General features: G+C 42.5%; 1 protein-coding gene and 1 long non-coding RNA gene across 12 annotated transcripts in view; one reads left to right on the top strand and one right to left on the bottom strand.

Annotated features, from left to right (window-relative positions):
- Window positions 1-27,914, bottom strand: part of ERR (estrogen-related receptor) — a 132,914-nt gene that overhangs the window by 73,683 nt on the left and 31,317 nt on the right. For 10 of the 11 annotated variants that reach the window (XR_015311040.1, XM_086968288.1, XM_086968295.1 and 7 more), the window contains one exon: window positions 13,480-13,599. The gene's annotated coding sequence lies outside the window, so the exon portion shown is untranslated. Of the gene's footprint in view, window positions 1-12,873; window positions 12,996-13,479; window positions 13,600-27,914 lie in introns of all 11 variants that reach the window. The other variant, XM_086968290.1, reaches the window with a different exon arrangement.
- LOC147753982 (uncharacterized) lies at window positions 5,808-27,201 on the top strand. The gene is made up of 2 exons (XR_015311048.1): window positions 5,808-7,713; window positions 24,860-27,201. It is a non-coding gene; the product is annotated as an uncharacterized LOC147753982 (long non-coding RNA).

The following is a 27,914-nucleotide window of genomic DNA, read 5'->3' on the forward strand; positions in this document are numbered from 1 at the left end:
CACTAAAAGGTGTAATTAATATCGTCATTGGGTGATTTGTTTACTTATTCAATAGCAATAGCAGGAATACGATAACGTCAAGTGAGAACGCATAACTTTTGAGGATACAGTGACATGCAACCCGATGCGCTAGTGGCTCTATTACATTTGGTGCTAGGTAGCGGACCCACATTTTCGCTGCGTATGCTTCTTTCTGTTCAGTCCACTGGCTTGTTCTACTGAGGGTCATTTGCGTATTGCCTATCCCTGCGTCGTACTTACTGTTACCCATCATGAAGCTATTCTACTTGTAGCATCCTGTGGCTCTACAGCTGCACGCAGATAGAACCATTGCTACCTTTTGCCGTTGCCTCGTTTCGCTGTGTCAACAATCTCGTTTTGGTATCGAGGATCTTCCATCCCTTGCCGGTCACATCCTGCTTATCCCCCCTTCGCCTGCTCGACAAAAGCAATTTTTTGCCATCATCTTCCTGTCTGTCCCCGTTTTTGCCACCACCGAGCACCGACGACAAAGCAGCGGTGGATCGACTACTTGCACAGTGGCCATCGCTGGCCACAGTCGAAGTGGCGAACCGATTTCCAAAGCAGTTTTATTGTAGGCGTGCAGGCTTCCCGTTTTCCCATTCTTTTCCCGTCATATATACGCATACAATATGACTGCTTGTAACAATGATGTGCGCAGGGTAATTCGTTAATCGCGGAGATGCCGGTGAGACACAAACTAATAATGCTCGACGTACGTAGGAAAGCTACGCACCAATCTCTGGTAACTATATTCCGCCAGTTTACCCTTTTTGCGGCCTATTTGTCGCCAACTGAATCCTGCTGATTGTCACTTGCCACTGACCCGAAGTGTGCTTTTCCTGGACTTTAAGAAACTCCACAGTCACACATAAGCACGCGAATAATAGCACAAGCATTTACGGGAACGACTGCGATTTTAAAGTAGCCTTCTCCAGCGGCGAATTGTTCTGTGGCAATGGACGTGATCAAGAACAAAAGCACTAAGAGAAGAAGCACGAAAATGCTACATTAATGTGATCTCTGTACCTCCATAAAATCAAAAAATAATTTTAGGTATAATACAAGGGTTAGCTTTTGCTGTTAGTTAAATTTCCATTGCAGAACAATAATGTTTATAGGCATATGGATCGGCCTATTTGGTTTGAAATCGCTACCGCTGAATTCCTAGGTTTTGTAAGAGTACATAAAGCTAAAAATTTATCATTTTGCAGTTCAGTGTTTTCAGTCGACTATTAAAGCAAGGTCTTGGATTGCTTCTGACCTAAAAGCTAAAGATGAGGCTATCAAAGTGCCAGTTCAAGGCCAGTCCGACCGCCATACGGGGAATCAAGACAAGCTCGTACAGGTCTGTCTACAGCTCATGGCTGTTCATAAGGTACTAAAACAAATGGCTCTTTGGCGTAAGTATTCCTCAGTTTGAGTAGACTGCTTGTCTGTGCGGATATGTAAACCTGCATATGAATGTGCACCGTGAACACCGAGTTACCCAACGCCCTTCAATATCACGATCAGCCTAAAGTGTGACAAGTGAAAACCTACTAAAGACCAACGCAGATTCTTCCTATCGTTTCATAACGTTAGCCTTCACGCAGAGCAGCGAAGAGGGTAAAAGGGATATCTCCTAAATAATATAAGTAAAACAGGTACGTATACCAAGCAAGCATCGTTGCACTCTGATACTACCTGTGTAATGATCTATCTAATGGTTACTCTAGCAGTTTAGAGAATGATAAAATGGTTGAGTCGCTATTGGGGAACATTGTTCGAAAAGTGTATCTATCTTTCTACAGTGTTTGGTCTTAGTCGCTGAGGGCTGTTGGATTCGACTCCTGTTCGTGTTTATTATATGAACGACGCGGCATCTCTGAGTTGTGCAAATAGACAAGGGAATTAATACTAAAGCCTGGTCGGGTCTTACGACGGAAATTTCATTAGCCTTGCTCATATAATGATGCGTGAAAAAGCGTAGCGGGATATATTCCTTCTTACGTAGACTTAAATGAGACATAGAATAATAACGAATCATCCTTTATCACAATCCCTTGCATTTTTAATCGTTTACTACTTATAATGTTCGCTTACCATTCCGTCATCGCGAACTATCTTAATTATTTCAAGTAGAAGTCTTTCCATCCAATCTGTCATATCATAGACTCATTTCCACTGCAGATTAACGCAACTTCGATGAATACTTTGGAACTGGTAGTGGTTAAGAAGCTGAATGAAGTGCAAATCTTCGCTCCCGTTAAGACAAATGCTTCGTCTGCCTTTTCCGCTGCATCGGCTAAGCCGGTTATATATAAGCAATATTGGCCGGTTGCCGATTGTCACGAGTCCGCCCATCGCCCGCATTGCGTTGAATATCTGACAATTACAGGCCACTTTTATTCTATTCTACTTTTGTTGTCAGCCTATCATGTGTTTTAGCAGAACGGCCGATGCTCTCGTCTTGCAGGAGGTACGTGAGCGTACATCGCAAGCCGAGGCCATCGAGCTAGAGTCTATAAAGGTCTGTGGTATATGCATGAACGGTCCACCGCCCTGTCGAGACTATCTGTATGTATAGATTAGATTGTGCTTCCTCGTCAAGACCAAGTCGATGCACTCATCATTGATAGAGAGCCGTAGAAGATCAAATAGATATCAAACCGACTAAAGACAACAAGTGCCTTCAAACAAGACATATTTTCATCGGTGGCAAAAGGTGAGTCAGAAGTAAGTCAGTTATTCCTAAGACAACAGTCACCGGCCAGCATTATAAGAGGCCATACAGCCAGGCCACAGCCATGGGCCAAGGTATCAAGTGCTTCGACAATTAGCTTCGTATTCTTCCACTTGATTCACCCGTTGTTTTTTTCCCAGTGTGTTGACTTGCTAATATGGACACAGCTGGTGCCAGCGGCGTAGGTCCTGGCAGTCAAGGCAGATACAATAACAACAGAACACAAGATGGCCGAAGTAACAGCAGCTAGTGGCACTCGTAACTTATGAGCTTAAGCTTCGGTCGCATTGAGCGTTATGAAGAAAAAGACGACAACAACTAAATAAATGGATAGAATCACGGACTAATAGAAGTTCGTAATAAGCAGATAAGCAACAATTAAAACTTGAAATATGACAGTTGAAGGGTAGGCTCCTGCCCTTCAATATGAACGATTAATGTGAATCCATTTCCTTTGAAATTTAATTGAACTGTTCTGGTCACCGTCAGAACCCGCGTTGTTCTGCGGTTTTCAGTAAAGTCTGCTCAAAAAGAAAGTCGGGACAGGCGTAGGCCAAACATGTAAGCGAAACGAGTGTTCTTCAGCGGCCATGTTAACCCACAAGGTAACGATAACGATACTGATCGGACCAGCGTCTCGAAATTTCATTTTTCCGACTCTCATCGTAATCAGTATTTACTCGTCGCCGGGGAAATCGTATGACGTAGCTGCTCACTGCAGCTAAAGGCATAAAGTGTTAATTGAGCCGTCATTTCTCCCTACCTCTTCTGTGGTTCCAATCCCACAATCAGTTACTGCTTCTACCACGAGACAAAGGTAAGTCACTGGAAGGTCTGCGCAACCGTTTTGCGTTTTAAAGATCAAATACGGCTTCGGCATTCACTCGTGCATAAGATAAAGTTGTCACTGTTGTCCACGTTATATCCACTGGTGTGCGCCGTTTTAAGCCTACGAATTGACCTTGCGCTCCAATATACAGGCTAAGGGCTATGGGTAGCAGTGTGTAAAATACTATAAAATACCGTGGCTTAGACCACAGACCGCACAAATAATGATAGCACTTCGGCACATTATGGCAGTGTTAATTAGCGATAAGAAGATAGAGAATGAGTCGAAAAAAGAAATTTTGAAAAGGAGGGTACAACCACAGGCTGAAGGGTGTGATACACCTCAAACAAGCAAGGAATGTTGGAAACCAAAGGGGAGCGCGATTTGTAGCAACAAAGATATCATTTGCAGCATATTTAAAATTGCTATCTAATCTAAGATATGGGTCATGTTCCCCCTGTTTGTTCGCGCGTTTATCAGCTTTTTGTCACTTAATTGGCATTTAGATTAGAAACTAAAAATAGCACTTGAGTCATAACATGAAAGGAGGTGTTTTTAAAGACGGTTCGACGAAGAACTGTCTGCCGAATGAGACCAACCTCCGCTGGACCTCTGGGAAAATCTAACTCTTAGCGTTCTGACCTTGAAACAATGGCCCCAGACCATTTCGACAATCTATTCATCTTCATCGACTTGAGCCCTTTGTCCTGACTCAAGTGACAATTTTGCTGGATGGCAAAGCAGGCCGTAAAACATAGAACTGCTGCGGTCGTCCTTCGGCAGTTGCCCTTCAAACAACGGCAGTAAGAAGGAGAGGCGGGAGTCCTATAGCTAAACATTTCGACGACATTTTCGGCCAGCCAACGGCAAAGACAAGGAGGATGGCGTCCTTCTTCATTAACTCGATAATATGTGGCGGTATTACACTTATCATGTAGGTGATTGACTCAGGCCTGTAGAATTGGTAAACGTCTCGAACTTTAATACCCTTATATTGCAAAATAATAATAAGCAGAATATATAACAATGTGGAGATCTTGAATCGGTGATATTTTAAATAAAAAAATCGATTTTTAATGAATTTCTTGTCGAGTTCTATTTGCCCACGTCATTTAGTTAACTTAAAAAACTTTAGAATAAAGGAAAAACGACAGAAGCTAGAGCAATGATTGCGTTTGGAAGGAAATGTTACATATACATATTCAAATGGTTCCCAGTCAGTCTGGGATATATATTTTGGAATAATGCTGGAATATTAGCAATCAACAATAGCAACGATAAAGATAATATAGAGTAACATGCATTATTGAAAAAAAAAGTGTACGTTGTTGCTTTCCCAATACCGCTAGATGCCATAAACGCCGTAATAAATAGAAGACGGACTGCGGCAATTCTGAATCGACTGCTCTGAGATGTTTGCTTCCGTCCTGCAAACCTTCAGTTGACTCTAGCTTCCGAAGAAGGCTCACAGTCTTCGTGTCCACGCTCCGTACAGGCCGCAGTCTTTATCGGTGGACTCCAATCGATCTCCTATAATCGGTCATTACTGAGCATCATTCCTACAACGACATTACTGTTCGACCACGGCAGGTAGTAACTAGTTCGCTTCTATATATATATTATACCGCTTTTGTGTCATTTTTTCTCGTTCTTCGCATTCCGTCCTTCCAGCCGCAATTCTTTGGACTCTAACAAAGCAGCCCACGGCTTCAACTGTAGCAGCTGCTGGACGGGCGAGCAAGTAATTAGCAAACATATAGCGGACAAGGCAAACAAATTCCACTCCGATGATGTAGGCAAATAGGCTGCAGCCCCCAGGGCATGACTAATAGTATTTGAGGAAAGAAAGCCCAGTGAAAAGAAGGTGGAATTGATCGAGGTAATATCCTATCCAGCGGCCGAATCGATCCTCTTATTACCAGTGAACTGCTAAGGTGTGACCGCTGTTTTTCCAGAGATGCTTCTTAACCGGCTAATACCGATATTGCCACTAGAACTACGTAAACTAGTCGCTAATACCACACGGTGCGGCTTATTTGTACCGAGTGTCTTCTAATGAAGTTATCATCTCCTTCAGCCGAACGCTCATCATGTCCGTCAGCAACGCTGACAGTGCTCATGGCAGGCTGCTATTCTTTCTTTTACACGTAACAAATCTTCCCAGCTAGCTAGACGCATGTTAAAGACGTTTCTGGCAACTTGCTGCTTTATCTGCTCTGACGCGAATCCGTAGATATTTCGGTCGAATGCTAGAAAGCCGATAGTCGTCCTAGCTAGGCAATCAAATCATATCAAGTCACTTGTCTGTAAGCCGAACTGGGGTAAGAAGATGAAAATCCAGGTACAGGCAGAAATAAAAAAAGCCTACAATAAGATAACTTCGAATACCCTATGTATCATACTTATGTAATAAATACAACAAGTCCCAACGAACGTATCGATCACATTCTATATTCGATCAAAAATTAGTTATAAACTATTATGTTTGGCACATCGTGTATAGATATACATGTCGTCGTCATGAATTATCACACATTTATCAATGACTTGTACATTTTTAGGTGCCGGCTGCGTCCGGAAGGTCTAACGCTTAAACAAATGCAAAGCTAACGATTGCTCAGAGTTTGCCTTTCCACGAGAGCAGCAAGGAGAGCAAGAAGTATTTCCAAAGAAATCGTTTTTTGCCGACAAACGTTAACAGATCTTACACGCTACGATATAGCGACATCGAAGTACGTCAGCGTTCCGGCTAAGGCTCTCTATGACAGAAAGCGGCGTCTAAATATGGCCAGATCGCACGAGTCCCTTGTGGACTGTGCCAAAATCAATTACATAGACCACATCTCAATAGTATCGTGCTGGCAAGATAAGCCCAATCCTTCCCATAGGCTTTACGAACATCCACACAGTCGTTGGGCCAGTTGGAGGATACGGTGCAGGGCACGCTTAAAAGTCTACATATCGTGACATATCTATATATGTATGTGGGTAGAAGTTATTGCCGGCTGTTTGCTGCTGGTCTGTGAGCTGCATTTGTTACTTGAAAGAATAGAGAAAAATAGTGAAGTGCATGAGAGGAAGCGCCTACGACGAACGGCTCCCACGAACCCCTACAACGGCTCCAACGCTGAACGAGAACGACAGCCAGCATAAATGTCGACGGTACGCTAAGATGTAATGTTACAGTTTTATACATTTTCAAATATGCATATAAATATCTCTTAAATTTCAGAGGATTTTCCCTCTAGTTTCTCAGTGAGTGCACCAGTTTACAATCTTCATTTTTCAATGGGAACTTTAGTACGAATATGATAACATTACGTAAATCGATTATACATTCGGTAGAAATAGAGTCTCAGAGTGGTTTTTCGGCGCTCACTCAGTGCGAGTGCTTCATTTGGGTGGATTTACATTATTATACGAAGGAACGGAGAAACACTAAGACCATTCTCCTGGAAGGAGATGCTATCTTTTTTTATCGACAGGTGTAAGCCTAGTGAATAAAATATGCGAAAATATATATATATATATGGGAATAATGGCATTCAAAGTGACCGCCTTTCGTAGCTGTTCGTCTGAAGTTTTACCCAAATGTTTACAGAAACTGCGCGTGCATCTCAATGCGACAAAGGTAGCATTTCAGTCGTATATCGTGTAATGTAAGCAGTCCAGCTCCATTACGGGATCCAGGTGAGTACCGTTTCGTACAGCAGTTCCATTTGCTATATTCGGGTTAGGTCCTAGCTGCCTTAGCTTTGGCATCCTGGAATGAACTCAGCTGTTCTAAACCACCAAAGGTAAAAGTACATAGCTGAACTGGAGATTTCGAAGGGCTTGTGAAGTATCGAATCACACTATTTTTTTTTTCATTGTATTACTTCGTTGGTTGGGCCATAGCACGACTTCAAGAAAAAAAGCTGGCATAACAAAAAAAAAAAGAACTAACATCGAATCGTCGAACGTTTGTTGTCCTAAGAGTTTATGGGATAGATGTCACCGTTTCTATTGGCCAAACCGGCTCCAAACAAAGGGCTGCAGCTGTCATGGGAACAGGAGCCCTCAGGTCAAAGGCTGAGAAAGTGGTGGATGGACTGAGGGTGACCTAGCAAATCAAGCCTTAAAAGAACAAAAGCAACAAGTGAGTACATTCATGATGAAATGGAGGCATTGTGCTTTTATGCACAGCCTAATTTTAATAAAGAGAATCTCCGAATATGCTTCATGTTATTGTCTACTCTGATGCTACCCTTACCGAGTGGACATGTCAAGCGTTGTTTTTAGAATTTTACAGTCAATCGACTTAGAAGCGTTAGTAGTACAATACAGATACTCTGGCATTAATAATCTTAGCATTTGTGGTACAATGCTTACCGCAAAAAGGCGGTCCCATTCCCGGCTTTGCATTGGCTTCGTATCATGTTAGGAAGACCTGTTTCTAGGACCAGCGCATTACCTCGAGTCCATTACCTGATATTTTTTAAACTCTAGTCTCATAGAAAGACCACCGCCGGCACTTTAACCAGATTATCGCCGTCTCCATATGTTCGTCCATCGTTCTTTTTTTAATAAAGGCCGTCCACTGTCGGAATACCGATGCTTCCGGCGCATCCTGAGCCGATTCAAAACATTAAAAACTACATCCATTCCATCTGTGATTATCGAAAGGAAGCAAATCATTTTGCACTTCGTCTTCATCTTCGTTATGGCTCAGTCGCAATTGTGATTTGTATGTTTTCATGAAAGCTCGATTTCGGCAAGCAGCATTTTCCTCGCTTCTTCCCCCAGCTGATCCATGCAAACGGCCTTGAATATTTCTGTCTCTATCGCTATGCCTTTGCGCGATTTCTCCCTGAATGAAGGTGAGAAACTCTGGCGCTAGCACCCTCCAAAAGCCGACCACGTGAAGCAAAGGTGTATCGTGTGTTATAGGGGTCTCCGTTCCAATGGTTTCTCATTTTCTTATCCTTCCATTCTCTCTGGCCTTGCACCTTCTCATACTCACGCCTGATCATGCCTCCCCCGCCCCTCACGCCTTCCATATTTTATGGCCGCCTACCTATGCCACAACCTCCCATTCAAGTCGTTCTGCAAAGGCGGTCCGGGCGTTTAAGAGACATTCCGACTTATTTTTTCTTTCCTGCTACAACACCTGCCGCAGGCTGCCGTAACCGTGTCACTGCAGCGGCGACTTCCTCATATCGACGGAGGAATGACATGATAAGAGCAAATCCCGGACCGACGCATCTTATCGCCTTTAGTTCCTTTGACTCAGTTCTTCCACTTCTAGTGACGGTGTAGTCGATGATGGACCATGACGCTGGGAGTGGAAGTGCGCTAGCATTTCAACTGCCTGCTCGCTCGTGTCTCGTATCTATGTATCCAGATAAACTGCAGAACCGAACCGGTTTTTACTTAGCAAGCTTCGAAACTATTCGAAATATAGCCAAAACCTTCGACGTTGGGTTCGAACGGCTCGTCTGACCTGTCTATCCCTTGCGTCTTCTTGTTAATTGCTCCCTTTAATGGCTCTATCTTTTTCTGACCTTTTTGCCTTTACACTAAGTTCCATTATCGTAATCGAGAGAAACTACTGGAAAAGGAGATTTTATCGACCTTCATGAACCAGAAGGTTTGACAAGACTTACTGGTGTTTAGCGTCGTATCGTATATTCGAACACCATAGGGAGAGACAGCAGTACAATACCGTGACGCTACTCACCATCGAGGGACTTGCTTCATTTTGTTGAGCTCTTTAGGGTGATGCGACGGCTAGCGGTGCGATCGCTCGTTTGTGGAATGAAAAAAAACAGCATGAAGACATGGGAAAGGCCGCACCAGATGCGTAAAGACTTTGGTTCTTTCGCCTTCGGACTCGTTCACCGACTGTTTGGAAACAAGCCGCAATAAGCGCGCAAAGCGAGCGTGTTCTCATAATTAATTCATCTCCATCAATAACAGCCAAACGCAGCTACTCAGGCGTATCGCCTTGGAGAATAATGCCATCAACGAGCTCACGATAGCATTAGCCATTCCGACACCCCAAACAGACAACAACAACAACAATAACTGCACACAAGTTCACTGAAATCGACGCCCCTGAGCTGTAGCTTCAGACGGTCACAGCGTCTAACGGACGACGGGACCTTGGGAGAAGACGGGAAAGAATAAGGCGATGCCAAAGTGATACCCTCGGGTAATGGCAGAAGCAGGGAGGTGGTGACAGCGACAGCCAGGGGCAAAGTCGTTACTTCTTGACTGCAAGCAAGCGAAAGCGAAAGAAGCAATAGGCTTCTGAACGACCAAGAGCTTCCCCTGATCAAAATTTCGGTCTTACTTTTGCTTCGAATTTAAAAACGCATATCACAAAGTTAAGTAGCAAAAAAGGGAATTCGATGCGTACATTTTTGGAGAGTGCAAAAGCAAGAAACACCAGCACATGTATGTGCGCACGTTTCAACACTGATATTACGTATGTTGATCTGGAGATTTTTTGCTAGCGGACCATGACATTTTCCTATGACAACTAGATTCGTTTATAGATAACCTTGGTCTAAGAACCCTAATAGACAGGCCTGAAGAGAAGTTTCCAAATATTACGGAAATTGTGGGTTACGTCTTAACTAAAGTCATATCGTAGCTGCGGTCAATACGTGGGCACGATTTGACAGCGTCAAAACTAAGTCCTAAATAAGCTTCAGGAGAAGCTCCCTTGATATTATGCACCAACGTGTTCCGTCAGCCTGTGTTTTGAACACACATTCATCATTAATGTTTGTGAAGCGATCTACTAGGACTCCTGTAACTCAGAAGCGAATAAATCTATATAATTCTATCCTTAACCGATTCCCATGAAATCTGTTTGTCCGATGGCAACCGCTTCCTGCTCCCTCAAGTTCAGTATTTTAGGACCGATGAAATGCTTTTCGAATTGTTTTAGTCCAAAAAGCCAGAAACGCCTTGTTTTTATCCAATAACTGAACGTCGACGTACAGATGGCTGTAGTACACTTCTAATTTGCGTCAAGTTCAAGTTGGGCCTCTTTTGTGTAATCTATTTTAAACCTCAGTTGAATAGAACCGATTCTTTTTTTTCGGTCAATTCCATTATAAGGTTTTTATACGGCAACCCATCACTGGGCATTAATCGAAAAATATTAATTTCCTGTACCTCTTGGTTCTAGAAGCAGAGTGCTTCAGTAGGAAGACCGAACTGGTAGAACGCATTTTAACTTCGATCCAAGTTGCTCTATTCAAAACGTTTTGATTTGGGAAAGGCTAACGACTGGAGATCTGCCTCGAACGCAGACGATTTACCCCACATTTCTCAAGCTTTAGGCCATTGTTTACAATGTCCTCTAACAAGAATAGAACATCATAGATTTATTTGCTTAATTAAGAAAATCTGAAAAATCAAATAAATGAAAAAAGAATCCTTAATAAAGTTTCTACTATTTCCTTACGGGTCCTTTTTTGTCGTACTCTGTCTCTAAAAGCGAAAACAGAAACAATGTTTACATGCATACACCTCTCGCGCTATCAGCAGTTTACCAAGCTATTGCATCTTCAGCGGCATTAAGCGGAATATACATGGCTTTTATTTACAGCAATCATCTGCTGTAACCATGTGACTCGGACTTCCTTTTCAGGAAGTCGATCGAACTGCGTTGAAACAGCTTAAGCCAGGTCAACCTCTGCTTTCTCCGTCTACGCCTCGATCAATCTGTGCAATTTTGTACTATCCTATACTCAAGTAAGCTGCTGAGCAAGATTCGATCCCTTCTTACTCAATTTGGCTTTGTTTGGTTGGAATTTACAGAGATGAAAGAAACCCTTTCTCTTATTCATTCGTTCTTCTTTTCACCTTTTGTACTGTATTCACATTGAGACAGCTACCTCCACATTCAAATACAACATACGTATATGTGAAATTTAGTTTATCCGCGTACAAATGAAGGCAAACTGCTACCCTCGTTGCTGCACACTGACCACTCGACATATATAGAGCTCTTTGCATAGCCGACACGGGAGGCGACGCAACTCATCAGAGTATCTGGCGTCAACAGAGGGATGCACCATTAGAACAGGGTGTAAGCAATACGATGTGTAGAGAGGGAAGGAGGGGCTCTTTTCCAACGACAATAATGGCAGGCTCGTTGAGTGTCGTTTGGGTTTCAACTTGGAACTGAAGTATAACACCAGTCACTGGTCATGATTCACATGCAAATGTAAAGCTGCGTTCCGGTATTCGAAAATCTGACCTGCTCAGATCTGGCCTATTGGAACAGATAAGATAAGCAGCTGACATAAGACGATAGCGCCGTGAAAGAACAAGGGGCAAAAATCCACATTAGACTGAATGATATGCCATTGTTTCTTTCGGCGCGCAAATGGTACGTAGGTGCTCGAAATTCAAAAGTACAGCTAATTTGCGCATTTTTATATTACACACTATATTCTAAATTTCTTTACTTACAGCGGGGGTAATCAATTATCTGGTCCGAACAATGTGACGGGGTTCAGATCTGCCACTGACCCACTTTTTGTGTTCATGGACCTTAAGTATTATGCTGCTGTTTAAGTTAGCTTCTGCAATTTTTATTGTCCGCCCTTCTTACCTTCTGTCTCTAATAAATTAGCTTGACAACCTAGAGCAGTAGCACATCTCGTTCGAAACGAAGTTAGCGTAACCAATAAATCACGTGACGAAGTCGTGAACTAAAGCTTGCCCTTATGTGATGTTAACACAGAGCAGTGTCTTCAACACGATTAAGTACGTTTACCGGAGGGCTTCCGCGCATTGTTTGTACACACGACCTACATGCATTTGGTTATTTATGCCGTCAGAATAAATATAGTTTGGTTTCCCACAAAGTAAGCAGGAATTATACGCTTAAGTTGACGTGTGTCCGCAACTATGAAACAAGCAACGAATTACAGAGATTCAACTGTTGTTAAATTGCCCGCCCACGTATGTTTGCGTTATATAAAGCAGCGTAACACGAAAAGTTGAATTATTAGTTAGGAACGTAGCAGTAATTGTTGTTGTCGGTGGCGACGGTGTTGCCATCACTGTTATCCGCATATCACGCAATTCATTCGATGTTACTTTTCCCATAGGTAAATATGTATATGACAAGATTTACTAGCCCCTGTGCGTTTGTGGACCGATTAAGACAAGTAACATTGGTCTCGCATCAACGGAGTAAACACTGATGGCTCTTGAAGTCAGGCACGATTCACTGGATCAATCATTATTATCAGAAGAGTCATCGTCAATCAGATCATCACTGTTGCGTTACCGGTCTCTTAGTTGCGGTGCTCGCTTTCAGTGGGACAACCATGGGGCCAATGGTCATTTGCTGCCATCGTTTTTGTCGTTGAGAGGTGCCTACATCGTCGCGTCGAGCGCTGGCAACAAGATCTAGACGACAAGTCCAACAAAAGATCACATAGAGAACACGCTTCCGTATCAGACAGACATGACGTCTGCGTCGCATTAAATAAACCTGTTTGAGATGAGTGAAGGCACTACCTAATCAGTGAATGGCATACGTAAGCATGTTCCTAGGTCATGTGCTGTAACGAAATTGAAATGGGCAAAAAAGAATAATCAAAAAACTAAGAAAACATGCCGTAACACGAAAGCGTATTATTAGTTGCTCTATTTTGGGTGGTTCGAGCAATCGAATTAAATTCAAGTCACCCTTGGTAACGGAGATAGCACGACAAATCTTCTATGCTCGTTTCATTATACGTTAATGTGAGCGTTTATTGATATAACTCCGTTTGGTAAATTAATGTAACAAATACATAACGAAACAAAAAAGAAGAAAAAACCCATTGTGATGGATAATATGTACCACAGATAATGAATATCGTGTGGCTTACTGTGTGTGTATACTTACTCAAGAATTGTTCATGTTCTTGGCCCGTTTTCCGGTTGCAACATATTACAATCATATTCACACACACACACACGGATTTTGATGGCGTTGCGTGAAAGATGGCGTGGGGCCCAGGGTGGTCTGAAATCGAAAACAGAAACAGAGGAACAGAAATAGATTCATTACCGTAATAACAGAGTATCTACACGCAAAAACGAGACTTTTTCTTTATTTTCTTCTGTTTCTTTTTCCATAGTTAATAACAGCGTAAAGAAAGCAGGAGCCGTATCTAGCACATGCTGTTTCAGTCAAGAAACTTCCAATGCTACTACATATGGTAATCTCTCTGGCCGAACTAAATCCTGATTAGTTAGTGAGGTCCCTAATTACCGTGGACACATGAGCGTCTCTACAGGACATTATCGTCAATACATCGAAGCCCCATTTCGGTAACATTCAATGAGAAATATGGGATCAGAGGTGTCACAGCAAGTTCTCATCCGATCCAACACGTTTTCTTGACGACAGATCTTACTTATTGCTCACCATTACCGAAACGTCAGCATTCTGTGTCGAGAATTCGATCTACGATCGTACGCCCTCGCAGTTTGCCGGCTTGTCCTCTTTTTGATTCGCTGCACCATCAGACAGACGTCTATTTCCATTTACATATGGACTATCATATCATGATACTTCTCTCCAACTCCTTCTTCACGTTTTCTATTTCACCGCTAACGTACTCGGATGTTCACTCCGATTATAACTGTCTTCGATCGATGCGTATGAAAACCTCGTGTGACTGTTCTGTGAAACATGTTTTTTATTGTCTATTTATGGTTGATCCCGACATTCAGCGGTGATGGTTGTAAGCCGAATCTTTAGCAGCAGACAGTCGGAATAGGGAGGAAAATGTGTTTCAAACATCGCCTAGGAGACGTCAGTCAAAAGCGGACATTCGAATAGTCAAAAAGGAAGCTCTTGTCACTTATCTGTGCGCATTCAGCTCGCGTCGTACCGGGGTGAGCCGGTTATTAAAGAGACTTGTGTAAAAAAAAATTGACTAAATCAAGATGTATGGCGCGACGTTCCTTACCTACGGACCTTAACAACAACAGTTTAGAAATAAGACTGTACAATGATCATAAGTAAACGCACGTACATTGCAGTACCTGAACACAGTATGCACAGCGACAGAGCGCTGATGCTAATTCGTTACGTTTTCATGAAAGTACAGGATAAAGCATATTTCACTTGCGAACTGGCAGTAGCCATCCAGAACGCTATCCAGCAATGCCCAGAAAGGTCAAGCAGGTCCGTTCACGATCTATATACTCTCAACCTACTTACGATCACCAAAGTCTGCCAGACGAATCATTGTTTAGGTGAGACCAAAGAGAGCACATCCAGTGCAACCATGGCTTTGGAGATGCCATAACGATTAAAATGGGTGGACGAATACTTGAAAAAATAGTTCATTGCTTGTTAGTCCGTTCGTTATGCATGCTGGGCACGTAAATAGACGCCACGCACGCCAATGGAATCAGGTAGACATGTAGACGAGTGCGCTGAACAGAGAAAGAAGTCCATAGTCGAGTCGCAGGAGGAGAAACAGATGGCGTCGGAAGCTGTACGTTACGCCAGGTGACTGTCCTCTATTCGATTTCTAATCTTACGAAGGCCGTTACAAATGTGAGCCGTTAACTTTTAAACAACAATACGGCCGTCCCCCGGTTTTACGCCTCGGCTCAAACCGTCAACGACAGATTCAGTTCTTCGCAGCACTCTGCATGTTATTGCTAACATTTGTATGCGTTGTCCAACGCATGGATCGTACCGGGACAATCATGGCTCGGAGCCTGAGCAATTTCTTATTGTAGCCTGCTGTTGGACTATCTTGGTCACCATATTTCGACACTACTAAAACTATCTATGTTACGCAACGTGCGCGGTGTCTGTTCAGATAAATATCGCTCTTGTCTAGTATGTTGAAGGTACGTTTTTATTTAGTCAGAGTAAATGTACGAGGACAATGACAAGTGAATTCTAATCGTCGTACGGTGGTGGGTTAAAAAGTTCATAATTACCTAATTATTACTGTGTGATGTGTACATACATAATCTATCGAATATAAATAAATTAGGCCAGGCTGTACGTTGACGTTTTTTTTCTGGAAGTTATAGCTTTACTCAGCAAATTAAATTACGTTGTGAAAGATCTAATCAAAATTGTAAGCATACAATGCCTTGGCAACTTTTCACTGATTTAGGCTCCTTCAAGGCGCAAGAACAAAACTGGCTTGGTAGTATATGTATTTAACAATGAAAGTAAAATGAAAAGTTTTAATAACATCGTTTAGAGTTATACGATAAGACTAAACTTGAAAACATCGGTGTTCAACAATGATAATTCATAAAGTCCACTTAGTTACTAACTAACTGACCGAAAGATATTTACACTACCGTTTCATAGTTCCATTGATATAACTGAAGCGTCGTACCGTATGCATGAAGCCAGATACGGTTGACTTCTTCATTCCTGTCTAGCTTATGTAGTTATCTGATTCAGGTTTTGTGACGGCCTACAGAATTGACCTTATCAATATTATTCTGGGGGGTTTTTGCTTTTTAAGTTCTTTTAGAACGACGAAGTTACCTTTTAGTTAACGAAGGGGGACTTGGGCATGTATCGATACAGTAAGCAAGCGCCGTATCGTATTCTGAGACGTTTTCCCACTATCCTACATACAAAGTACTTCAATCAAATAGTCAAAGGGGGTAGTCGGGTGTCCGCTGTGGTTTTTCCTCGTAGCCTCTTCACTAATCAGTTCCTAAATTGTGCGAACATGAATTTGGTATTAAGATAGCATAAATCCACAGTGAGTCTCCTGTGAGTTAGTTTCAAACCAGAACGACATCATTATTTTACATATGGCTTTGTACACGTTGTGATGAAATTATTATATAGTAAAATTGCTACCGAAGAGGAGAATTACTGGTATCAGGGTCTTCACGCTGTGTGGTGTGACAGAAATGTTCTGATCCAAGCTAGTTCAACCCGGGTGGGTCGAAACAAGCCATTACTACCCGAGCAATTCGGCTTTGATAATATTACAGAGAAGCCAGCGCTATTTCTTCCGCTGCTATTATATCGTTTGGTCGAAAGGAGCTTTTTCAACCACAAAGCAATTTGTGGAACGTGGAACGCATATTTCGAAACTGGGGCTCTTACGGTGAGGTATTGCAGAACTTTGCAATGTAGGTAAAGACAAGCTGCAGTTTTTCTCGATAGCAGATGGAAAAAGTTTTGGGGAAAAGGGATAGTTTGCGCAGGACCGGAGTTTTCCTAAAATGCTACATATCAGCTGCATACCCAATTAGCATATCTTAAAGAACATCATTTGCCCGTCATTAAAATTAGCAGCTTGAAAACCTCGTGCTCTGTGACACTCTCAGGCTAGCCTTGAAGGTGACTGAATATCTAATGATTGAAGGAAACGTTAAAAAGTTGACGGGACAATAGCGTTCTTTCTGATGCAGATTTGAGTTTCGACATACACTATATATTTGTACAGTTAAACGTTTCAGAGTTTAAGCTATTGTAGTGCAGTGTGTTTTAACAGTTCATTGCAGGCACCGTTCTTCCTTATTGCCGCTGCTGCTGCGCCCCTGAAGAGACGTCTGCAGATGTAACAGTGATAAAGCAATGAGAAGAAAGCAAGACAATGTAATCGAAGAGCGAAGAAAACCGTCCTGATATTCTCGCACCGTATCAGTCAGAGACAACAAGCTTATGACATTTCGAGTGTAGATTAATTATTATTTGCTTCATATCCAGCATATTAGAGCATGTTATTTAATTCATACTACACGTTTCAAGCATCCGCAGGATTTCCCGCTATAGGGACGACAACATATAATACTCGACTGCTATCCTCCGAAAACTTTCTTGAGAGACACACGTAGATACGTAAACACGTACGTCTGTATAACAGTTTCAACTTGCACATCTACAAGAACCTATACTCGTATAAGAACCTATATTTCGTTGACGCTTTGTCTAAAAGTAATTGCACTTAGGCAGCAACAGCGAAAATTATACGACGGACTATGTCTGCGAGAGTATTGGCAAATTACAAGACAAACAAAGAAACTTCACGTTCGACCGAATCGTATTGAAAGCAGATTGGCGAGACGTAAACTTTGACATGAACCAGAAAATCCGTGGAGTGGAGAAATAAATAATGCTAAAGCAAAAATTCCTTAGATGCCGATTATAGCGCAAGTATCATAACCGGTTGTTTCTCATTGCGATGAAACGTTTAAGCATGCTTTAAAAAAAGAAAAGAGCGTAATACTTTCTTGATGCGGAATTATCCGCAATGCCTTGGGTTATCTTGAGGTGTGTAAACCGAACGTTACTCTACGCTTCGCCCCAGAATAGAAGAGGAAAAAGAGACAAAAAGAAACTCAGCATGATACCGTGACAGCATTATCTATCAGAGCATTGTCATTACATACGAAATCGTGCACCATTTCATCGCTGTCAACCTGCTGCGATTCGTTGGCTCCGGTAAGGGCCTGCGATCTGTCTTTTTCATATGTACACGCAGACCAGCGGTCTCTCAACTCTATTTTATATAAATTCGTCTATGGCTATGCCTCAGCTGTAGTGATCGTTATCGTCCACTTTCTGGATACTTCCAGAAACAACATGTATGGCAATAAAACACAATATTAGGCAATTCACGGAAAAATCTTTTGCAGACAACTACTTCAGTAGGTCTTCGTAGGTGACGACAATCGCCTTTAGCAGTGCCCTTCACTTCGAGTTTCGATCGACCAGCGCCATTCGGACTTCTGGTACAAACAACGCATTACATTTTGCGAGCCAACGTACCGGGAGCGAATCCCGAAACGACACGAAATATATGGTTGGTAGAGCATGGTAGAAAAGGGCTCGCGTATCACCTCCAGCTAAGACTATGCCCTTAATCACAACTCAGCCAAGGGGTATCCATTAGCCCCGCCTCCTAGAATCAGCATTTATACAGTGCGTCGACAAATAGAGCATGCTATAGCAGTGTTTATTCGCCTGGAATTCAGATGCAAGTTATGTGTGCCGAGCTTATTCTTGAGACACTTGTTTTACATTTATGAGTTTGGTAACTTAATCAGACTTATCATTTTCCATTATTGTTCGACGGAGACAAAAGGAAAAAATATTGTTTCATTGGGTAGCTGAGATGATTGGTTAATTGTTTTTAGCCCTTTGATGCCCCCACGTACTCACGTTATTACTATATATTGACCGAGCTGCTAGGATAAACGAATTGGTCACAAGAGCGTGGCACACAAAAGTCAAAGAAGCAGGGGTCTAAGTCATCGCTTCCCGTTTGTTTCACCAGGTGAATCACCCATTAGTCACTGAAGGTTGGCTACAGTGGTAGGCGCCAGCGGTTGGGCGGAAGCAGAGCTTGCCGGTACTCGGTGTAGGTCCTCCAGGCCTATACCAGAGCCGACTGAGAACTGAACCGACCTAACCACCTGTGCCAGTCCCTAGCCTCTGTCAAACTTTCCTTTTAATCGCACATTGGGCCAGTAGCGTTCCTATAACTCGCGCTGGCTAGCCATCCGATCAATTGCCCTATCAGCCCCCAATGGGGTTCATGTCGCCAGTCTCCTTTCAGCGGAATTAGCCATGTGCGCACGTCCTCCTTCACAGCAACCACTAGATGACGTTTTGGTGGCATCCGGTGGTTAGCCGCCGGACTTGAACAGCAAAATACGAGAACAAAGCACTACCAACGCCTACGAGACAGTTTTAGTGCTGTGAATCGGCAAAGCCACCAGCCTTCACGAAGGTTTATTGCTATCGGGGCACAGATTGGGGACAGAAGCGTGGAAAGCATGACCTTCTCAGCCGTCGTCGCCTCCGTTGTCGTCCTGTACAGGCTGTGGTCAGAAACGACGGCCGCGCGATAGCGCAGGGGACGTGTGACCGCTTCTCGTGTCGTCGTTGGCCCTAGTAGCTACTAGGTTCGCTTCTCGTATTTGGCTGTGTGGTAATAGAAGAACACGAAGTAGTAATAGCAGCCGTAGTTTCTGTCACATATTGGCCTGCGAGCGGATCCAGGACGAACGTAGAGATAAGCAGGAGCAGGAGCAGGAAAGCCGTGTAGAAGATTACTGCGCATCCGCCACAAGGCTCCTCCCCTTTTTCTCAAAAACAACAGGACAACTAAATAACAGAATGGCGGGATCACAGAGGCTCAACTCTTGGTGTACCTATACGCCACAAATTACCCTGCCGGAAGCCAGTGATCACCAAACCCCACCGAACTGCTAGCTTCACTATGAACCCCCAACTACTCTGCGTCAGCCTGGAATACTCTGCAGTTAAAAATCAACGCTGTTAGGTCACATGAGCAGCCGCCAGCTGTGTTATAAGTAGGCGGAAGGGTCGACCACATATGCTGTACTAGCAGCAGTGAAGTTGTTTAATGAGCATGCGCATGGCGAGGGCTGTGAAATAACAGAAAATAAATATTTTAAAAGAATTAAAGCATATTGCTACTTATATTTAATTATCGTACATACCATAATTTTCCTTATAATAACTTAGCACAATACATAAGCACTAATCTGTCCGGAGAACTTAGAAGTACGAAGTACCAAAAGTTCGAAAAATCCAAGGATTTGAAAAAGCCAAAAAGTCTAAAGGGTGTCGAAAAGGAAGCAGTTTTTTTGTCATAGATTTTTAACCCCATTCAGTCTGGTTATGTCATAGAAATCCTCTTCAAAAGCTTCGTAGAAACTGGAAACCACATAGGACGTCGATTTCCAGCAACGAAATAAATTTATATTGCTTGTGGAGTTCGTTCGGCGCTGACGTATTCGATATGGTTGGTCTTCACTCGTAACATGAATTTCCTGTTACCATCATAAAAAAATTGTGTTTTTGCTCATGAAACAACTGAATGAATGCATGCCCGCCACAACAGATAGCCCGCTAAACTGTGGTTCGATTTATGTCGAACACTTTTTATAATTTGGAACGATTATTTTAGTTAGCAGCTGAAAGAGTGGTGTTTCCTTGGTCCGACAGTCAATTGCCGCTACGGCAATTATCTTCGCTTTAAGATGGTCTACAGTTACATCGTCTGCATGTGTACACTACTATTAACAAAAGGGTGTCATTATTTATGGAATTCAAATCGTATCTTCGCGGTAGAAGAACAGTAGAGAGTCCCATCCGCAGTACTGAAATATTCAGTAGTTCATAATCTCGTGAATCGAGATGAAAGGACTGTTGATGCGTCAGCATAACTAGAATTGTTTGCGGTCATAAGCATCATTTATGATTTTTTTTCCCTCTAATGTTTAAATCATCCCGCCTAACTGTCTGAACTATCGCAGAGCGACTGAGTGAGTCGAGCAGAAGGAAAACAGAGCTTTCCTGTTCTCTTTCCCCACCGTTCTATCATCCGTGATAAGAGTTACAGCAGACGGCATGCTTCCGTCCCATGTGGCACTGCCGGATAACGCTCGTTCGCTACAAAAACCTGCCAGCGTTTTCGTTTTCACCACAACCACCGGCTGAGGAACGTCCTTGCAGTTAGGTCTTGTCGCCCAATGCACGCTTTTGACAGCCCACCTTTTTCTGATTTAACAGCATTAAAAGTCACACAAAAGGGGACTTGTCCCGACTGTCGTTTCGTTCACCGGCCAAACATAGCCAAGTGACGAACGAACAATGGAGAACTTTGCCTCGTATACGTTCATCCGCGGCAAATGCTGCTAAGCTGACCATTGAGAAGAGGGGTAACGGCAGACTAGTTCTTGCCTTGGGCAGGCCTTCAGGCCAAGAGCCGGAATACCATTGGTCAGTGGCACTGAGCACGAAACGATTCGTCTAGGATCACGTCACATTTAGGTGATGCGAAAAGTTACTGCAATTGCCATCGTTGAAGGTTGGTGGACAAGGAGCCAACGAGCTCACTACGATCGACCAGAGCAAACAAAATCCGCGTCCATACCTGTTCTAAAGAAAGTGGATCATTCGGCCAGCAGCAGAAATAGCAGCTGAAGGACCTGTGTGCGCGTAGACCCCGCCGTTTCGACTTCTTGTTCTCCTTAAGAAGAGTGCGTTAGAACGAGTCTGAGACTCGCTGCGCCGCACAATAAGCGTGCGTGAAAAGAATTGTTGTGGCTACTGCTAACACTATGGGGTACTTGAGACACTCATGACCTCGGGACATTCTTCCTAATAATCTGACCCACGAATTGTGCGCATCGGATAGAGTGCGTTTTTCCGTGACACAAACACGGGTTGAATAACTCAGGCGTCCATTATCGTGTCAAAACATTATAATTCACATATGTATATACGACAAAGAGGTCAGAATTTAAAATTTACACCAGGCTGCGATAAGTTACTATATTCCATTTATCGCTTATAGAATACACATAAGCAAACACTACTATATGATGCGCAATGGTTAGCAGAACGGACCGCAGAACGTTGATTATTAGTTTTTTACGCAAGGATACGTCTACATTTATGTCACTGAAGCTCATGTTTGTAGCGGTCGATATTACGATAGACCGTCATAACAGAGTATTTAATATCAAATCAATTTATTTAATATTGCTGTGTTGTTTAAATTACCAATGGACGTTGTTTTCATAGTTTACAACATCGTCACCAGTAGCAGGCGTCAGCGTTTAATTACATGACTCTAAGCTCCACCCTCATGTGGTCAGGCTGCACGTATCTGAGCTGATCGTCTGAGCCAACATGGCGGCCGTAATTGTCATACGAAGAGTATCGGTCTCGATCAGATAAGATCTTTACGGAATGATCACACTAATGTGGTCTGGTATTACAAGCTACCAGCATATCGAGGACCTAATGAGGTCTTAAACATCGTCTATACCTGTTCCTGCTTTAAAATGAATCATATATCATCTCAAAGGCACCATTAAGATCATCATCATCATAATATCATTAACCCGTGGCCCGCTATAATCACCCGTGCAACGGTACGTCCACGAAAAACAGTTGCGCTTGTTCACACTGAGCTATCTAAATCAAACTAATTTATGGATTACTTCATCACTCAAGCTTCGGCCGTACACAGTATTGAGTTCTTTGGAACTGCATTTAATGTGCCCTTTTTTTCATTTCAAATTGCCTTTCTCTTCTAATTCACTTTATTTAGCCTGGTTACGTGTGCTATAATTTTCGTTTGTCCTTCCAACTATTACTGTCAGTATCACAATGTAAGTCTCAGCATGAATTCAGGCGTTCTTTGCCCCTTTTAACATTCTCTCGTGGATCGCCGATCTATTGAACTCAGCCCAGTTAAACAGTACGGGCCTTGTGCCTTCTTCCCATTGGAACATCATTCGCATACTCACTGTTACTATATGAGAAACAGCCGATGTGTATTGAAACTCTTAGATAAGATTAAGACACTCTTTTCGACGCTAACTAATCGTCCTGTTTTCCTACACTACGATTTCTATCACTTCTATCGGTACGACCTTTCGTCTTACAGTAATGTTTAGTATCGGAAACAACATTAAAAATGGACAGTCCTAGTTAGGATAGCTGTAGATTGTCTACCCATTTGCCGGCGCCTGCATAACCGCTATTGACGCAGCCGGTAAAAGCCGAACATTGATTGATGGATAAACATTTTTTGTGCAGGCACAGGTATATATGCATTCGTACCCTCGGTACGACGGTGCGGTTGTGTTAGTTAGCGTTTGATTAATTCCTTTATAGGTAATTATGTATAGGCAATCACGCTACTACTTTGCCCCTATCGGTAAAGGACAGAAATCTTAATAAATACATTACAGTAAGTACGTAGGACGCCACAATCAATCACCGATCTAATCATACCAGCTAATATACAGCGTGTTTTATACTAATGGGATATACGCTTATGCGCACGGTATAAGTGAGTGGGTTTGCTAACAGATGTCCGCAATACACATTCCACTGAGCATAGTAGACAGACTGGTAACGTCATTTCAATAAACTACGATAATTAGATTGGGCGTACGTTCATTGTTGAAGACGCATAGACACTCGGATGTTTCATCGTATGCCTTTTCCTGTGTTATTGTAGGGGAGGAAACACAAGACGATAACGTTTCTGTTGATTACCCTGTTACTTATTAACGATAGCATAAAAATCCACTTTCTTCGACCGTTTATTTGTGCAGGTCGCCCGCTCAGCTGTGCCGCCTTATTTTGGCTATTTGAGCCTTAAGAGGGTACCGGATAATGATACTCGGTTTCTGTTTCATTGTTGATTGCGCGTACTATAGCAGTTTCGCGATTAGCGCCGCATCCTCTTTCATAAAAAGGACATTTCTCACGTTACTGGTCTTAAAGGCCAAAGAAACTCCAGCAGTGGAGACGATCGTGAAGCATAAAACTTAGGCCGTGTCCAGGTACGAAGCTGAGTCGTCTTTCTAATGTGAAACGTTTATAAGGATTCAGATGATGAAGTGCAGAATTTCCCTGAATAGGAAAGTTACGTCTATGGCGGCAAAAATGATTTTCTAGCAATTTGCGTGGATTTCCAGTGCGGGAATGCATGCGCAAGGCCGACCATCTTGTTCGTGCTAACGGGAAAAAAGTGTTCCCTTGTGTGCAGAACAGGATCAGCATTACAATAAGACCCCTTGACTTGGTAAAATATGTGTCGACGATGTCAGCTCAATGCTGCAATAACAAAACAAAAATAATTCCACAACCACAACAGAACTGATAAACGAAATTAGTAGAAAAAAGGCAATACATTTATATGTAACGATCGTCCGCTATATGATGAATGACTGCTACACGAGGAGGACTGGTGACGTGAATGTTTTCACACATAGAGCATGCTAACGATTTTTAAAAATCGCTCAAAATGCGTCCACAACGACATTTGATCCTGTGGGACTTTAAAAAAATTAATGTTAGCTCTGAGCAGCCGTAGCAGAAGTTGAGCAAACACTTCTGATATACAGCTAAATAACAGCCAAATAAGTATAAGACAGAAGAATGAATCGTCACTGTAAGGTTAACCTGGTGGTCAAGACGCCTAGGCAACATTTAGAAAGAATATACAGATAATCAACCAATCGTATTTTGGCAATGAAAATATCATTGGCAGAAGTACGATGATGGGAACACATTTGTTAATATCCGCTCTTTTGTTCGTTTGTCCTTGAAAACAGTTACTGATTGCATATCATGGCCCTTCGAAAGGCCTTTTCTCTCTTATTTTACTTTCTTGTTAGGACCCTATGAAAATAAGTCAACGTTGCCGCTCTGCGACTAATGTATTGAAAAAAAGAAAAAAAAAACTAGTAAAATGTAACCTCTTTGTCTGTTTCAGTCGTGCTTGCTGCTCATACCGTGGCAATAGCTATGAAGCTGTAATACCTCACTTGATTTGTGAATCGCGCCCATGAAGACTCGATTCTAGGCCTGCTATAACGATAAGACCAGTAGACTACAGGCGACAAGAGCATCAGACGACATTGAACTGAAGTCTCACTGTTTCCGTTTCCCTTACAGCTAATTTCTTCTCGTTCGTCATGTAATAGAACAAGATGTGAAAATCGTCCAGCTCTTACTTAGAAAGACAGCAACGTACTTTTACATTGGGTATACACAAGGGCACAGACTGTATGAGCCAAAACAGAAAAAAAGCATTAAAAGCTTTTACATCATCGAAGCCACCCCCGTCATCGTAGACGACGGTCGACGATGTTGGCGATTGTTTCCCGTCTGAGATTGTTCTGAAGAGGGAGGAAGCTGATCCTGAAGCCTGCTAATCCAGCTGACCCGGCCATGAACTGGGACCTAGCCGTCTGATGGTGTACCTAACTTGAAATATAGAGTAAGCTAATCCTAAGGGCGAAAGGCAGGCAACACAACGCGCCTCGGTAGAACGGGGCAACCAGATCCATCTTTTTCCTTTGAACTGTACCACAGTTGAATCCAAGTGCGGTCACTTAGGAAGAGACAGAAAGAGATAACTTGCGGGTATGACGGACCAAATGATTGTGGGCGGGGGAAGGCCAAGCTGGCACTGCATGCGCGCCAGACTAGGAACTTTGAAGACAAAGGAATTTTTCTGGAATTTGTATCTTTCCACGGAAATGGACAATCGTTACAGAGTTGCCTGGACTTAGTGCTAGCCCCGCTAGGAAACTGCCTCCACAGTAAGCGATATACTGTGTGTCTCGATGTCCCTTGGAGTGGACGTGAGGGCTGGAGAGAACTTTTTGCTATTTCTTTCAGAGTCCATTTTTCCATCCGCCCCGAAATCGGGCTCGAAATTTTCCACAAAAAAGAAAAGCACCTGTACTCGTATTTTGTATACGAGTTAAGCTGCAGCTGTTATTGAAATACAGCGCTTATAATGTGTTAAGTTTTTATGGAGTATGTACAAAGGGAGAAACTATATGTAATGAATCCTTGCGTATGACAATTTTATGCAGCAGTCACAGATGATGTATTCATTAATGAAGGGCTTCAGATGACAACGTCTTAGGTTCAAACGGGCAACGAAAGTAGCCCTGAAATGAAAACTGACGATAAGGCAACATAGCTCAAGTAGTACCGCTAAACTCCAGAACTAAATTCAGCGTCTCTTCAGTCAGCGCCGGATCGTATAACGAAAGAACGAAAATTCCCACCCTTTCGCTATCGGTTCAAAATAGTACTCGTAAACCCCTTGAACTATTAGTATTCAACGAGGTTGTGAAATAACAGTATGATTGAGGACGTTTAACTGATGATCGGATGCATATCGAACTAAGGCCAACAACGACCACGAAATCTTTTTATAGACACGCCGACGGTGTAGAGTGAGCGAAATGTTCATTTACTATATTTATTATTTAACACAAACCCGAAGGCTGTGGAATCGATCAGTCGTATCTGTAATTCGAATCATGTAACCAACGGTCGTCTTGGCCAATCAATAATAGCAAGACGAATTGTAGACCTTCGTACAGACGGCTCCCGCGCGGACGAGTCTTGGCCGGTGTAGTTCTAGCTCCGACCTTTATGAACAGCTTAAATTAGCAGTAAAACGTCCTCGGTCCCCCGCGCTTACTTTCACTCTACTATTTAATAGTTAATTTACTATTTATTATTATTATTTAATTAATGATAATTATTTAATAATATAATTAGCAAGCGAAGGCAAAGAAGGATGCCATTTTACGCTCTTGTTATTATCGCTGTTCTATGGAATCAATTCCAGAATATAAGTAGTCGCGAAGGCTCAAAGGAACAAAATGGCGTCGTAGCTGATTTCCCGTCAACTTGCGCTTACGATATAGACATAAAAGGACGATTCGTCTGTCATAATGAACGGATCTATAATAAACGAATTTCCTTAGTGCAGACAATAGTGGTCGTGCAATAAAAAAAAAGTAGTCCTTCGACAAACATGTATTTAACCAATTTCAATAGGTTAAAGAGCGCTATTTACTGTTGATAGAATCGAAGTATCGACCCCTCTATGGGTCTGTTGTTTACCCCGCCTCTAATATTCAATTTTTATTCCCCTTCGAACGTCATATTCTACGCCTTAGTCGTATTTTATTATATTGATAATATAATCCACATGACTAAATTGGAACCAATTAGAATCGTTAAAAATATTTGTTTTTATAAAAAAAGAGTTTTCATACCAAGAATAAACGGCTTTAGTTCAATGTGTGATTTAAGTTATTATTAAGATTATTGTATTGTACAGATAGGTATTATTATAGTTCAAGTAGATACTGCCAAGTCAGGTTCGCTTACACTATCCGACTTGAAACCGAAAAAAAAACCTAAAAATGCAACAAGGTTATATTGATGCTGATGTTCTTATAGACAAATGTTATCTATACACAAAACATAAGTGATCTTCCTTTTGCCGTTCGAGCACACGTCGGCGTACCATGAACCTATCTGTGATTCATAGCCGTCCATAGCCATAACATTGCAACAAGCCTAAATGCATTCGGAATTAGTGGTAATAAAGGAAAAAGCTATTAACGGTAAACGTCGTCCTTAAATTGCTTGTTCAGGTTGTGTCCCATGTAACTGATGTGCTGGCAGTGAATCTGTTCGAATTCTTTTCTTACGCCCTTTTTTATTATAAAGCGCGGGCATTTCCGTACTCGAGCTGGCTGTGAGCTGGCGAAAATACCTAATGTAAGAGATGGTTCGCATGAAACAAACTGTAAAGTTATGGGAAATTCCAAGTGTTAACCTGTCAGTCAACTTAAACCGCTTAGAGAAGTCGCCTGTGTCCTTTTCATTTACCCACAGATCCCTCCTTAGATACTCACATTTTCTCTCTCGAACACTCCATGAGTAGAGCCCGACACTGGTTGGGCTTACTTGTAAACCTAGCTTCTACTACTACAGATGCAAGAAATAAT

The sequence above is a fragment of the Varroa jacobsoni genome, unplaced genomic scaffold (assembly GCF_002532875.2).
Source record: "Varroa jacobsoni isolate VJ856 unplaced genomic scaffold, vjacob_1.0 scaffold_43, whole genome shotgun sequence".
NCBI lineage: Eukaryota > Metazoa > Arthropoda > Arachnida > Mesostigmata > Varroidae > Varroa > Varroa jacobsoni.